General features: G+C 45.2%; 1 long non-coding RNA gene across 1 annotated transcript in view; it reads right to left on the bottom strand.

Moving 5' to 3' along the window:
* Nucleotides 1-2,282: 2,282 nt before the first annotated feature.
* The window catches only part of LOC116361728 (uncharacterized), a 34,251-nt gene continuing 20,297 nt past the window's right edge, over nucleotides 2,283-16,236 (bottom strand). The window contains exons 2-3 of the long non-coding RNA XR_004207643.1: nucleotides 3,568-3,640; nucleotides 2,283-2,362 (exon numbers count right to left, since the gene is read on the bottom strand). This is a non-coding gene — a long non-coding RNA (uncharacterized LOC116361728). The remainder of the gene's footprint in view (nucleotides 2,363-3,567; nucleotides 3,641-16,236) is intronic.

The raw sequence follows: 16,236 nt of genomic DNA, 5'->3' as shown, positions 1-16,236 counted from the left end.
ATGGTAGTTTTGCAAGGAAGAATGTGCAAAGTAGAAATAAAAAAAAATAATGGGGTGCAAAGGAGCAAAATAAATAAATAAATAAAAATTAATACAGTTGGGAAAGAGGTAGTTGTTTGGGCTAAATTTTAGGTGGGCTATGTACAGGTGCAGTAATCTGTGAGCTGCTCTGACAGTTGGTGCTTAAAGCTAGTGAGGGAGATAAGTGTTTCCAGTTTCAGAGATTTTTGTAGTTCGTTCAGTCATTGGCAGCAGAGAACTGGGAAGGAGAGGCGCCAAAGAAAGAATGGTCTTGGGGGTGACTAGAGAGATATACCTGCTGGAGCGTGTGCTACAGGTGGGAGATGCTATGGTGACCAGCGAGCTGAGATAAGGGGGGGACTTTACCTAGCAGTGTCTTTTGTAGATGACATGGGCATGGTTATAAACAGATGATACATTGTATCAACATAAAGTCAACTCAGACTGGTCTGTGCTCTTGGTTATAACAGATGAAATGATCATTGTATCAACATAAAGTCAACTCAGACTGGTCTGTGCTCTTGGTTATAACAGATGAAATGATACATTGTATCAACATAAAGTCAACACAGAGGCCTGTGCTCTTGGTTATAACAGATGATACATTGTATCAACATAAAGTCAACTCAGACTGGTCTGTGCTCTTGGTTATAACAGATGAAATGATACATTGTATCAACATAAAGTCAACTCAGACTGGTCTGTGCTCTTGGTTATAACAGATGATATGATACATTGTATCAACATAAAGTCAACTCAGACTGGCCTGTGCTCTTGGTTATAACAGATGAAATGATACATTGTATCAACATAAAGTCAACTCAGACTGGCCTGTGCTCTTGGTTATAACAGATGATACATTGTATCAACATAAAGTCAACTCAGACTGGTCTGTGCTCTTGGTTATAACAGATGATTACATTGTATCAACATAAGTCAACTCAGACTGGTCTGTGCTCTTGGTTATAACAGATGATACATTGTATCAACATAAGTCAACTCAGACTGGTCTGTGCTCTTGGTTATAACAGATGAAATGATACATTGTATCAACATAAGTCAACTCAGACTGGTCTGTGCTCTTGGTTATAACAGATGAAATGATACATTGTATCAACAATGGAGCAGTGCAGGCAAAGTAAACAATGTACCAGAAGTAACAGAAGACTCATCAGGGTCTGCATCCCCGCTCGCCATCACGGCTGCATTATCATATAAAACAGAGAGGAATAGATGGGCATCAACTATTGCTATCATGATCATTCCTCTGGTGAATGACTGCCACAGTACTGTCATTCCTCTGGTGAAATGACTGCCACATTATGTCATTCCTCTGGTGAAATGACTGCCACATTACTGTCATTCCTCTGGTGAAATGACTGCCACATTACTGTCATTCCTCTGGTGAAATGACTGCCACAGTACTGTCATTCCTCTGGTGAAATGACTGCCACATTACTGTCATTCCTCTGGTGAAATGACTGCCACAGTACTGTCATTCCTCTGGTGAAATGACTGCCACATTACTGTCTTTATCATTTCCTCTGGTGAAATGACTGCCACATTACTGTCTTTATCATTCCTCTGGTGAAATGACTGCCACATTACTGTCTTTATCATTCCTCTGGTGAAATGACTGCCACATACTGTCATTCCTCTGGTGAAATGACTGCCACATTACTGTCATTCCTCTGGTGAAATGACTGCCACAGTACTGTCATTCCTCTGGTGAAATGACTGCCACAGTACTGTCATTCCTCTGGTGAAATGACTGCCACATTACTGTCATTCCTCTGGTGAAATGACTGCCACAGTACTGTCATTCCTCTGGTGAAATGACTGCCACAGTACTGTCATTCCTCTGGTGAAATGACTGCCACATTACTGTCATTCCTCTGGTGAAATGACTGCCACATTACTGTCATTCCTCTGGTGAAATGACTGCCACATACTGTCATCTACTGTCATTTATCCTCTGGTGAAATGACTGCCACATTACTGTCATTCCTCTGGTGAAATGACTGCCACATTACCGTCATTCCTCTGGTGAAATGACTGCCACATTACCGTCATTCCTCTGGTGAAATGACTGCCACATTACCGTCATTCCTCTGGTGAAATGACTGCCACATTACAGTCATTCCTCTGGTGAAATGACTGCCACATTACCGTCATTCCTCTGGTGAAATGACTACCACATTACTGTCTTTCTACCATTCCTCTGGTGAATGACTGCCACATTAGTATGTGTAGTTTTGTTAAACTTACGCAGGATGACCATGAAGCTCTCCTTGTCCAGAAGGACCCACAGTCCGAACCCCATGATGAGGGCGCCAAACAGCTGCAGAGAAGGGGGGGGGGTGAGAGAGAGAGAGAGACAGAGAGTCAATACACAATGGTAAATAAGACTAAACTCCTCTACATCAGTCCTGTTAGTAGTGATGTTCCTCTACATCAGTCCTGTTCCATTCTAGTTTCTCTACATCAGTCCTGTTCCATTCTAGTTCCTCTACATCAGTCCTGTTCCATTCTAGTTCCTCTACATCAGTCCTGTTCCATTCTAGTTTCTCTACATCAGTTCTGTTCCTTCTAGTTTCTCTACATCAGTTCTGTTCCATTCTAGTTTCTCTACATCAGTCCTGTTCCATTCTAGTTCCTCTACATCAGTCCTGTTCCATTCTAGTTTCTCTACATCAGTCCTGTTCATTCTAGTTCTCTACATCAGTCCTGTTCCATTCTAGTTTCTCTACATCAGTCCTGTTCCATTCTAGTTCTCTACATGTCTCTACATGTTAATAGTGAGATCACACCATACATTCACAGTGTAACTTAAAAGCCTTAAGCTCTGGATCACACTTAATTTACTCTGTTCAGAGATGGGAATGATGGATGGTAGAGAGAGGGGGGGGGGCTGTGGGAGCCAGGGACTGAGCGGATGAGTATCTCCGTGGTAACCAGGCCACAATCACTTAATCTGCTCTCTAATGAAGAAACCAGGAGAGAGGGGGCATGAGAGAGAGCGAGGGCATGAGAGAGAGCGAGGGCATGAGAGAGAGAGAGCGAGTGCATGAGAGAGAGCGAGCATGAGAGAGAGCGAGCATGAGAGAGAGCGAGCATGAGAGAGAGAGAGCATGAGAGAGAGAGAGCATGAGAGAGAGAGAGCATGAGAGAGAGAGAGCATGAGAGAGAGAGAGCATGAGAGAGAGAGAGCATGAGAGAGAGAGAGAGCATGAGAGAGAGAGAGCATGAGAGAGAGCTAAGGGCGAGCGAGAGTGAATGATGTCAGAGAATGAGAGAATGAATGATGTCAGAGAATGAGAGAGTGAAACAGAGGACAAAGGATGACAGAGTAGTTGGTGTGTGTTGATGAGTTCACATTCCCTCCCACCGACTCGACCTCAAACCGGTCCAACAGGGCAATAGAGCCGTGGCGGTCATGTCATATCGATCAGACGGTTATTGTCACGGTTTCATCCACTCAGAGGAGAGGCTGAGGTCCTGCACTGTATAGGCATGTGATCTGTGTCTGGGAAATAAGATACTTACGAAGAAGAGGACATTGAAGAGGAACAGGAAGTACTTGATTGCCTTCATGCAGCCTTTCCCCATTGTGATCGCTCTGTGAACAACAGAATACAAAATATTTAGTCATACTTTATTTGAAGAGTACTTAAGCATGAATATGATACGATCATGAAGATAAAAATCACAGGTCGGGTCAGACATCCCTGTGGTCGACTGAAGAGTTTAACACGATGCCATCAAAGTACAGAGGGGACATGATCCACATAGTGTGTGTGTGTGTGTCTGGATTTGCTGGTGTGAGAGGCCTACAGTATAAGTGGGTGACAGACGCCTGGAACCCCCTGACCTGCTGGCTAAGCTGCTGAGATGATAGAGACCTGGATCTATAGGAGACAGACGCCTGACCTGACCTGCTGGCTAAGCTGCTGAGATGATAGAGACCTGGATGTATAGGAGACAGATGCCTGAAACCCCCTGACCTGCTGGCTAAGCTGCTGAGATGATAGAGACCTGGATCTATAGGAGACAGATGCCTGACCTGACCTGCTGGCTAAGCTGCTGAGATGATAGGGACCTGGATCTATAGGAGACAGATGCCTGACCTGACCTGCTGGCTAAGCTGCTGAGATGATAGGGACCTGGATCTATAGGAGACAGATGCCTGACCTGACCTGCTGGCTAAGCTGCTGAGATGATAGAGACCTGGATCTCTAGGAGACAGATGCCTGACCTGACCTGCTGGCTAAGCTGCTGAGATGATAGAGACCTGGATCTATAGGAGACCGAAGCCTGACCTGACCTGCTGGCTAAGCTGCTGAGATGATAGGGACCTGGATCTATAGGAGACCGAAGCCTGACCTGACCTGCTGGCTAAGCTGCTGAGATGATAGGGACCTGGATCTATAGGAGACAGATGCCTGGAACCCCCTGACCTGCTGGCTAAGCTGCTGAGATGATAGAGACCTGGATCTATAGGAGACAGATGCCTGACCTGACAGCTAAGCTGCTGAGATGATAGAGACCTGGATCTATAGGATTACCGATAGACAACCATCCAGTGGTGGAAAAAGTACCCAAGTATCATACTTGAGTAAAAGATACCTTAATAGTAAATGTAAAAGTCACCCAGTAAAATACTACTTGAGTAAAAGTCTGAAAAGTATTTGGTTTTAAATATACTTAAGTATAAATCATTTCAAATTCCTCTACATTAAGCAAACCAGGCGGTATGTTGTTGTAGTAAAAACAGTAGGGATGTTCTCTGTTTAGTGAGTCCACCAGATCAGAGGCAGTAGGGATGTTCTCTGTTTAGTGAGTCCACCAGATCAGAGGCAGTAGGGATGTTCTCTGTTTAGTGAGTCCACCAGATCAGAGGCAGTAGGGATGTTCTCTGTTTAGTGAGTCCACCAGATCAGAGGCAGTAGGGATGACCAGGGATGTTCTCTGTTTAGTGAGTCCTCCAGATCAGAGGCAGTAGGGATGACCAGGGATGTTCTCTGTTTAGTGAGTCCACCAGATCAGAGGCAGTAGGGATGACCAGGGATGTTCTCTTGATAAGCACCATCAGACTGTACAACCAGCAACACAACCTGTATCAGACTGTACAACCAGCAACACAACCTCCATCAGACTGTGCAACCAGCAACACAACCTGTATCAGACTGTACAACCAGCAACACAACCTGTATCACACTGTGCAACCAGCAACACAACCTCCATCACACTGTACAACCAGCAACACAACCTGCATCACACTGTACAACCAGCAACACAACCTTCATCACACTGTACAACCAGCAACACAACCACCATCAGACTGTGCAACCAGCAACAGAACCTTCATCACACTGTACAACCAGCAACACAACACCATCAGACTGTGCAACCAGCAACACAACCTTCATCACACTGTACAACCAGCAACATAACCTGCATCACACTGTACAACCAGCAACACAACCTGCATCACACTGTACAACCAGCAACACAACCTGTATCACACTGTACAACCAGCAACACAACCTGCATCACACTGTACAACCAGCAACACAACCTCCATCACACTGTACAACCAGCAACAACTCCAACAACCAGCAACACAATCTCCATCGGACTGTACAGCCAGCAACACAACCTGTATCACACTGTACAACCAGCAACCAGCAACACAACCTCCATCACACTGTACAACCAGCAACACAACCTCCAGACTGTACAACCACCAACACAACCTGTATCACACTGTACAACCACCAACACAACCTGTATCACACTGTACAACCACCAACACAACCTGTATCACAACCACCATCAGACTGTACAACCAGCAACACACAACCTCCAGACTGTACAACCAGCAACCTCCAGACTGTACAAACCAGCAACACAACAACCTCCAGACTGTACAACCAGCAACACACAACCTCCAGACTGTACAACCAGCAACACACAACCTCCAGACTGTACAACCAGCAACACAATCTCCATCAGACTGTACAACCAGCAACACAATCTCAATCAGACTGTGCAACCAGCAACACACAACCTCCAGACTGTACAACCAGCAACACAGAGCAAAGTGAACAGCGAGCACAACAATCAATCTACCACAGCAACACAGCATGAAGCGGCGAACACTGGTCAAACATCGGACTTAAAACGGTCCCACAGCCATAAAACGGTGTACAACCAGCAACACAACCTCCAGACTGTACAACCACCAACACAACCTGTATCACACTGTACAACCACCAACACAACCTGTATCACACTGTACAACCACCAACACAACCTTCATCACACTGTACAACCACCAACACAACCTTCATCACACTGTACAACCACCAACACGACCTCCATCAGACTGTACAACCAGCAACACACAACCTCCAGACTGTACAACCTCCAGACTTGGGTTGTGCCGTGGCGGAGATCTTTGTGGGCTATACTCAGCCTTGTCTCAGGATGGTAAGTTGGTGGTTGAAGATATCCCTCTAGTGGTGTGGGGGCTGTGCTTTGGCAAAGTGGGTGGGGTTATATCCTTCCTGTTTGGCCCTGTCCGGGGGTGTCCTCGGATGGGGCCACAGTGTCTCCTGACCCCTCCTGTCTCAGCCTCCAGTATTTATGCTGCAGTAGTTTATGTGTCGGGGGGCTGGGGTCAGTTGTTATATCTGGAGTACTTCTCCTGTCCTATTCGGTGTCCTGTGTGAATCTAAGTGTGTGTTCTCTAATTCTCTCCTTCTCTCTTTCTTTCTCTCTCTCGGAGGACCTGAGCCCTAGGACCATGCCCCAGGACTACCTGACATGATGACTCCTTGCTGTCCCCAGTCCACCTGGCCATGCTGCTGTTCCAGTTTCAACTGACCTGAGCCCTAGGACCATGCCCCAGGACTACCTGACATGATGACTCCTTGCTGTCCCCAGTCTACCTGGCCATGCTGCTGCTCCAGTTTCAACTTCCACCTGACTGTGCTGCTGCTCTAGTTTCAACTGTTCTGCCTTATTATTATTCGACCATGCTGGTCATTTATGAACATTGAACATCTTGACCATGTTCTGTTATAATCTCCACCCGGCACAGCCAGAAGAGGACTGGCCACCCCACATAGCCTGGTTCCTCTCTAGGTTTCTTCCTAGGTATTGGCCTTTCTAGGGAGTTTTTCCTAGCCACCGTGCTTCTCCACCTGCATTGCTTGCTGTTTGGGGTTTTAGGCTGGGTTTCTGTACAGCACTTTGAGATATCAGCTGATGTACGAAGGGCTATATAAATAAATTTGATTTGATTTGTACAACCAGCAACACAACAACCTCCAGACTGTACAACCAGCAACACACAACCTCCAGACTGTACAACCAGCAACACAATCTCAATCAGACTGTGCAACCAGCAACACACAACCTCCAGACTGTACAACCAGCAACACAGAGCAAAGTGAACAGCGAGCACAACAATCAATCTACCACAGCAACACAGCATGAAGCGGCGAACACTGGTCAAACATCGGACTTAAAACGGTCCCACAGCCAAGAGGCCCGAACGTGAATATATATTGAAACAAGGCTGTTCCAGTATGTTAACTAGTCAACAGAAGACCAGTTTACTGCCATGTTAACGATGTGTTCAAAGAGCCCCTTCAGCCACAAGACAGGCCAGTCGTTGGTCTGTGAGGCAGACAGTTAAACCAGGCTAAACGGTCTCAACATACTGTTTAAAAACACAGGGACACACAGTGGAAAACATGACAGGGCTGTAATATAGAAGAAGTGGACACCAACTTGCACACCAAGGATGCATCCTAAATCCCACCCTATCCCCTATATAGTGCACTACTGTTGACCTTGGCCCTATATAGCGCACTACTGTTGACCAGGGCCCTATATAGTGCACTACTGTTGACCAGGGCCCTATATAGTGCTGGATTGGAGAACACATTGGGAGAGATGTTCAACCATTCCTCAAAACAGAATCTGTCCAGAACCTTGATCTCCTTCGTCTGAGTTTACGAACGTGTCCTTGTTCAATTCAAACCGCAGGTTTTCAAATGTGTCTCAAGGTCTGGAGACTGAGACGGCCATTGGAAAAATGTTGATTGTGTGGTTTCATTTCTATGTGGATTTTAAATGTGTTGCTTGGGGTTATTGTCTTGCTGGGAGATCCACTTGTGGCCAACTGTCATTCTCCTGGCAGAGGAAACCAGTTTTTTGGCAAAAATGTCCTGGTACTGGGTACAGTTCATGATGCTGTTGACCTTAACAACGGCCTCAGGACCAATGGAAGAAATATATCCCCAAAACATCAAAGATCCACCACTATATTTTTTACAGTAGGTTCGGGGTTCATTCTCATTTCGACAACCAAACCCACCATTTGGCCAAAGAGCTACATTTCCATCTCATTGGACTAAAGCACCAGTTCCAAATCCCGAGCCAATACCGTTTAGTAAACTCCAGGCGTTTACATTTGTTGGATGACAAGAAAATAGTGCTCTTATATTTAATTTTAGCAAAAATTATTTGCCTTCTTTAAGATGAAGAAATATGACCTAGTATCTTTTGTCATTCTGTTACCAAACCCAACCTGTACTGTTCTTTAAGAGTAAATGTGTTTCTGTAAAAAATGTTCAGTGGAAATAGTTAAAGTAGTCCTCGTGTAAATGTTGTTCGGTTCGTTCAACATTGCAATCAAATAAATAAATAAATAAATAAAATAAAAATGTAAGCTTATACTTCAATTCTGAGTCTAAGCATCATTCTGTTATCGTGGAATTACCCATCATCAATCACAGGTCTATATAAAAGGTAAAGAGCCCCCCGCGAAGACCAAAGACCTAAAACGAGCGAGGGTCCGGGCTATTGCCCCCCGACCACAATATTGGAAGCAAATTGTTACATTTTCTGAAAATTCTCTGTTAAAAACGCCACCGTTCGCCGCCACCCAGCAGGTGAGCGTGAACTCCTCCGTTGCTTGTGGTCATTTGTCTTTGCGGTGTGTCTCTTCTCTTAGCGGGAATGTCTCATATCCAGAAAGGAACAGTGACTAAGATCAAATGAAGTCTCCTAGACTCTAACCTCAAAGCTGCTGTTGATGACATCATGGCAGTGATTTATTTTTTTATCTGCTAAGTGCTGTAACATTATATAATAGAGACGCTCTATAAACACAGTAGAGGGGCTCTATAACACAGTAGAGGGGCTCTATAACACAGTAGAGGGGCTCTATAACACAGTAGAGGGGCTCTATAACACAGTAGAGGGGCTCTATAACACAGTAGAGCCTCTATATAACACAGTAGAGCCTCTATATAACACAGTAGAGGGGCTATATAACACAGTAGAGGGGCTATATAACACAGTAGAGGGGCTATATAACACAGTAGAGGGGCTATATAACACAGTAGAGCCTCTATATAACACAGTAGAGGGGCTATATAACACAGTAGAGAGGCTATATAACACAGTAGAGGGGCTATATAACACAGTAGAGAGGCTATATAACACAGTAGAGGCTCTATAACACAGTAGAGGCTCTATATAACACAGTAGAGGTGCTATATAACACAGTAGAGGCTCTATATAACACAGTAGAGGTGCTATATAACACAGTAGAGGCTCTATATAACACAGTAGAGGGGCTCTATAACACAGTAGAGGGGCTCTATAACACAGTAGAGGCTCTATATAACACAGTAGAGGCTCTATATAACACAGTAGAGAGGCTATATAACACAGTAGAGGGGCTATATAACACAGTAGAGGGGCTATATAACACAGTAGAGAGGCTATATAACACAGTAGAGCCTCTATATAACACAGTAGAGCCTCTATATAACACAGTAGAGCCTCTATATAACACAGTAGAGCCTCTATATAACACAGTAGAGCCTCTATATAACACAGTAGAGCCTCTATATAACACAGTAGAGCCTCTATATAACACAGTAGAGCCTCTATATAACACAGTAGAGCCTCTATATAACACAGTAGAGCCTCTATATAACACAGTAGAGCCTCTATATAACACAGTAGAGCCTCTATATAACACAGTAGAGCCTCTATATAACACAGTAGAGACTCTATAACACAGTAGAGGCTCTATAACACAGTAGAGGCTATATAATACAGTAGAGAGGCTATAATACAGTAGAGAGGCTATATAACAGTAGAGAGGCTATATAACACAGTAGAGAGGCTATATAATACAGTAGAGAGGCTATATAATACAGTAGAGAGGCTATATAATACAGTAGAGAGGCTATATAACACAGTAGAGAGGCTATATAATACAGTAGAGGCTATATAATACAGTAGAGAGGCTATATAACACAGTAGAGGGGCTATATAACACAGTAGAGGGGCTATATAACACAGTAGAGGGGCTATATAACAGTAGAGGCTATATACAGTAGAGGCTATATACAGTAGAGGCTATATACAGTAGAGAGGCTATAATACAGTAGAGAGGCTATAATACAGTAGAGGGGCTATAATACAGTAGAGGGGCTATATAACACAGTAGAGAGGCTATATAACACAGTAGAGAGGCTATATAACACAGTAGAGGCTATATACAGTAGAGGCTATATACAGTAGAGAGGCTATAATACAGTAGAGAGGCTATAATACAGTAGAGAGGCTATAATACAGTAGAGGGGCTATAACACAGTAGAGGCTCTATAACACAGTAGAGGGGCTATATAACACAGTAGAGGGGCTATATAACACAGTAGAGGCTATATAATACAGTAGAGAGGCTATAATACAGTAGAGAGGCTATAACACAGTAGAGAGGCTATATAACACAGTAGAGAGGCTATATAACACAGTAGAGGGGCTATATAACACAGTAGAGGGGCTATATAACACAGTAGAGGGGCTATATAACACAGTAGAGAGGCTATATAACACAGTAGAGAGGCTATAATACAGTAGAGAGGCTATAATACAGTAGAGAGGCTATAATACAGTAGAGGTGCTATATAACACAGTAGAGGTGCTATATAACACAGTAGAGGTGCTATATAACACAGTAGAGAGGCTATAATACAGTAGAGAGGCTATAATACAGTAGAGAGGCTATAATACAGTAGAGAGGCTATAATACAGTAGAGAGGCTATAATACAGTAGAGAGGCTATAATACAGTAGAGGTGCTATATAACACAGTTGAGGGGCTATATTTTTTTTATATATTTTTTTATTTTATTTCACCTTTATTTAACCAGGTAGGCTAGTTGAGAACACCTTTATTTAACCAGGTAGGCTAGTTGAGAACACCTTTATTTAACCAGGTAGGCTAGTTGAGAACACCTTTATTTAACCAGGTAGGCTAGTTGAGAACACCTTTATTTAACCAGGTAGGCTAGTTGAGAACAAGTTCTCATTTGCAACTGCGACCTGGCCAAGATAAAGCATAGCAGTGTGAGCATACAACAAAGAGTTACACATGGAGTAAACAATTAACAAGTCAATAACACAGTAGAAAACAAAGGGGGGGTCTATATACAATGTGTGCAAAAGGCATGAGGAGGTAGGCAAATAATTACAATTTTGCAGATTAACACTGGAGTGATAAAAGATCAGATGGTCATGTACAGGTAGAGATATTGGTGTGCAGAAGAGCAGAAAAGTAAATAAATAAAAACAGTATGGGGATGAGGTAGGTGAAAAGGGTGGGCTATTTACCAATAGACTATGTACAGCTGCAGCGATCGGTTAGCTGCTCAGATAGCTGATGTTTGAAGTTGGTGAGGGAGATGAAAGTCTCCAACTTCAGCGATTTTTGCAATTCGTTCCAGTCACAGGCAGCAGAGTACTGGAACGAAAGGCGGCCAAATGAGGTGTTGGCTTTAGGGATGATCAGTGAGATACACCTGCTGGAGCGCGTGCTACGGATGGGTGTTGCCATCGTGACCAGTGAGCTGAGATAAGGCGGAGCTTTACCTAGCATAGACTTGTAGATGACCTGGAGCCAGTGGGTCTGGCGACGAATATGTAGCGAGGGCCAGCCGACTAGAGCATACAAGTCGCAGTGGTGGGTGGTATAAGGTGCTTTAGTGACAAAACGGATGGCACTGTGATAAACTGCATCCAGTTTGCTGAGTAGAGTGTTGGAAGCCATTTTGTAGATGACATCGCCGAAGTCGAGGATCGGTAGGATAGTCAGTTTTACTAGGGTAAGCTTGGCGGCTTGAGTGAAGGAGGCTTTGTTGCGGAATAGAAAGCCGACTCTTGATTTGATTTTCGATTGGAGATGTTTGATATGAGTCTGGAAGGAGAGTTTGCAGTCTAGCCAGACACCTAGGTACTTATAGACGTCCACATATTCTAGGTCGGAACCATCCAGGGTGGTGATGCTAGTCGGGCATGCAGGTGCAGGCAGCGACCGGTTGAAAAGCATGCATTTGGTTTTACTAGCGTTTAAGAGCAGTTGGAGGCCACGGAAGGAGTGTTGTATGGCATTGAAGCTTGTTTGGAGGTTAGATAGCACAGTGTCCAAAGACGGGCCGAAAGTATATAGAATGGTGTCGTCTGCGTAGAGGTGGATCAGGGAATCGCCCGCAGCAAGAGCAACATCATTGATATACACAGAGAAAAGAGTCGGCCCGAGAATTGAACCCTGTGGCACCCCCATAGAGACTGCCAGAGGACTGGACAGCATGCCCTCCGATTTGACACACTGAACTCTGTCTGCAAAGTAATTGGTGAACCAGGCAAGGCAGTCATCCGAAAAACCGAGGCTACAGAGTCTGCCGATAAGAATATGGTGATTGACAGAGTCGAAAGCCTTGGCAAGGTCGATGAAGACGGCTGCACAGTACTGTCTTTTATCGATGGCGGTTATGATGTCGTTTAGTACCTTGAGTGTGGCTGAGGTGCACCCATGACCGGCTCGGAAACCAGATTGCACAGCGGAGAAGGTACGGTGGGATTCGAGATGGTCAGTGACCTGTTTGTTGACTTGGCTTTCGAAGACCTTAGATAGGCAGGGCAGGATGGATATAGGTCTGTAACAGTTTGGGTCCAGGGTGTCTCCACCTTTGAAGAGGGGGATGACTGCGGCAGCTTTCCAATCCTTGGGGATCTCAGACGAGATGAAAGAGAGGTTGAACAGGCTGGTAATAGGGGTTGCGACAATGGTGGCAGATAGTTTCAGAAATAGAGGGTCCAGATTGTCAAGCCCAGCTGATTTGTACGGGTCCAGGTTTTGCAGCTCTTTCAGAACATCTGCTATCTGGATTTGGGTAAAGGAGAACCTGGAGAGGCTTGGGCGAGGAGCTGCGGGGGGGGCGGAGCTGTTGGCCGAGGTTGAAGTAGCCAGGCGGAAGGCATGGCCAGCCGTTGAGAAATGCTTATTGAAGTTTTCGATAATCATGGATTTATCAGTGGTGACCGTGTTACCTAGCCTCAGTGCAGTGGGCAGCTGGGAGGAGGTGCTCTTGTTCTCCATGGACTTCACAGTGTCCCAGAACTTTTTGGAGTTGGAGCTACAGGATGCAAACTTCTGCCTGAAGAAGCTGGCCTTAGCTTTCCTGACTGACTGCGTGTATTGGTTCCGGACTTCCCTGAACAGTTGCATATCACGGGGACTATTCGATGCTATTGCAGTCCGCCACAGGATGTTTTTGTGCTGGTCGAGGGCAGTCAGGTCTGGGGTGAACCAAGGGCTGTATCTGTTCTTAGTTCTGCATTTTTTGAACGGAGCATGCTTATCTAAAATGGTGAGGAAGTTACTTTTAAAGAATGACCAGGCATCCTCAACTGACGGGATGAGGTCAATGTCCTTCCAGGATACCCGGGCCAGGTCGATTAGAAAGGCCTGCTCACAGAAGTGTTTTAGGGAGCGTTTGACAGTGATGAGGGGTGGTCGTTTGACTGCGGCTCCTTAGCGGATACAGGCAATGAGGCAGTGATCGCTGAGATCCTGGTTGAAGACAGCGGAGGTGTATTTGGAGGGCCAGTTGGTCAGGATGACGTCTATGAGGGTGCCCTTGTTTACAGAGTTAGGGTTGTACCTGGTGGGTTCCTTGATGATTTGTGTGAGATTGAGGGCATCTAGCTTAGATTGTAGGACTGGCGGGGTGTTAAGCATATCCCAGTTTAGGTCACCTAACAGAACAAACTCTGAAGCTAGATGGGGGGCGATCAATTCACAAATGGTGTCCAGGGCACAGCTGGGAGCTGAGGGGGGTCGGTAGCAGGCGGCAACCGTGAGAGACTTATTTCTGGAGAGAGTAATTTTCAAAATTAGTAGTTCGAACTGTTTGGGTATGGACCTGGAAAGTATGACATTACTTTGCAGGCTAACTCCTCCCCCTTTGGCAGTTCTATCTTGACGGAAGATGTTATAGTTGGGTATGGAAATCTCTAAATTTTTGGTGGCCTTCCTGAGCCAGGATTCAGACACAGCAAGGACATCAGGGTTAGCAGAGTGTGCTAAAGCAGTGAGTAAGACAAACTTAGGGAGGAGGCTTCTGATGTTGACATGCATGAAACCAAGGCTTTTTCGAACACAGAAGTCAACAAATGAGGGTGCCTGGGGACATGCAGGGCCTGGGTTTACCTCCACATCACCCGCGGAACAGAGAAGGAGTAGTATGAGGGTGCGGCTAAAGGCTATCAAAACTGGTCGCCTAGAGCGTTGGGGACAGAGAATAAGAGGAGCAGGTTTCTGGGCATGGTAGAATATATTCAGGGCATAATGCGCAGACAGGGGTATGGTGGGGTGCGGGTACAGCGGAGGTAAGCCCAGGCACTGGGTGATGATGAGAGAGGTTGTATCTCTGGACATGCTGGTAGTAATGGGTGAGGTCACCGCATGTGTGGGAGGTGGGACAAAGGAGTTATCAGGGGTATGAAGAGTGGAACTAGGGGCTCCATTGTGAACTAAAACAATGATAACTAACCTGAACAACAGTATACAAGGCATATTGACATTTGAGAGAGACATACAGCGAGGCATACAGTAATCACAGGTGTTGAATTGGGAAAGCTAGCTAAAACAGTAGGTGATACAACAGCTAATCAGCTAGCACAACAACAGCAGGTAAAATGGCGTAGACTAGGCAACGGGGCCAACAGATAAAACAAACAAGCAGAATGGAGTACCGTGATTTATGGACAGTCCAGCGTGCATCAGCTATGTAGCCAAGAGATCAGTGTCCAGGGGGCAGCGGTGGATGGGGAAGGGAAGCTGGACTGGCGAGTGTTATCCAGGTTAAAAAAGACGAACAATGACTAAATAGCTTGTAGCTAGTTAGCTGGTTAGCTTCTGGAGGTTCTTGAGTGTGTTCTAAAAATAAATAAAAAATAATAGCGATTCCGTATCACATTGGGTGAGGCAGGTTTCCGGAAGGTATAAACAAATTAAAAGTCAAAAGAGATAGAAAGTAAATATGGGTCCGGTGGGCGTTTGGGACGCGGCGATTCAGGCGGTTAGCAGGCCTGTGCTAACAAGCTAACAGTTTGTAGGCCCGGGCTAGACAAGGTAGCAGTTAGCGGACCGGAGCTGGACAAGCTAGCAGTTAGCAGGCCGAATTAGCAAGCAGGGAGAGAGCGAGGGCTAGAGAGTTAGCCTTTGGGGGACGTCGCGATGGGGTGAGTCTGTTTATTCCTCTTCATGCGGTGACATCGATAGACCGGTCGTGGGCCCGGGTATTGTAGCTCAGGAGTATGCTACGGTGGTAGCGCAGGCCGGGCTAGCTTCAAGCTAAGTGGGTGGAAACGCTAGCCAGGGGTAATCATCCGGGGTTGCGGTTTAGCTAGATAGCTAGTTGTGAAGATCCAGCGTATTTGGAAGCTTAGGTTTAGCAAAATGTTTTTAAAGGGATAGCTATGTAAAAAACGAAAAATAAACAAAATATAAACAAAATATACAGGGACACGACACGACAGGACGACTTACTGCTACGCCATCTTGGATCACGATTTTTGATAACACAGTAGAGAGGCTATATAACACAGTAGAGGGGCTATATAACACAGTAGAGAGGCTATATAATACAGTAGAGAGGCTATAATACAGTAGAGAGGCTATAATACAGTAGAGAGGCTATATAACACAGTAGAGAGGCTATATAACACAGTAGAGAGGCTATATAACACAGTAGAGGCTATATAACACAGTAGAGAGGCTATATAACACAGTAGAGAGGCTATATAACACAGTAGAGAGGCTATATAACACAGTAGAGAG

This window comes from Oncorhynchus kisutch, unplaced genomic scaffold (genome assembly GCF_002021735.2).
Source record: "Oncorhynchus kisutch isolate 150728-3 unplaced genomic scaffold, Okis_V2 scaffold735, whole genome shotgun sequence".
In the NCBI taxonomy this organism is placed as follows: domain Eukaryota; kingdom Metazoa; phylum Chordata; class Actinopteri; order Salmoniformes; family Salmonidae; genus Oncorhynchus; species Oncorhynchus kisutch.
This window is presented reverse-complemented; position numbering and strand designations above follow the sequence as displayed.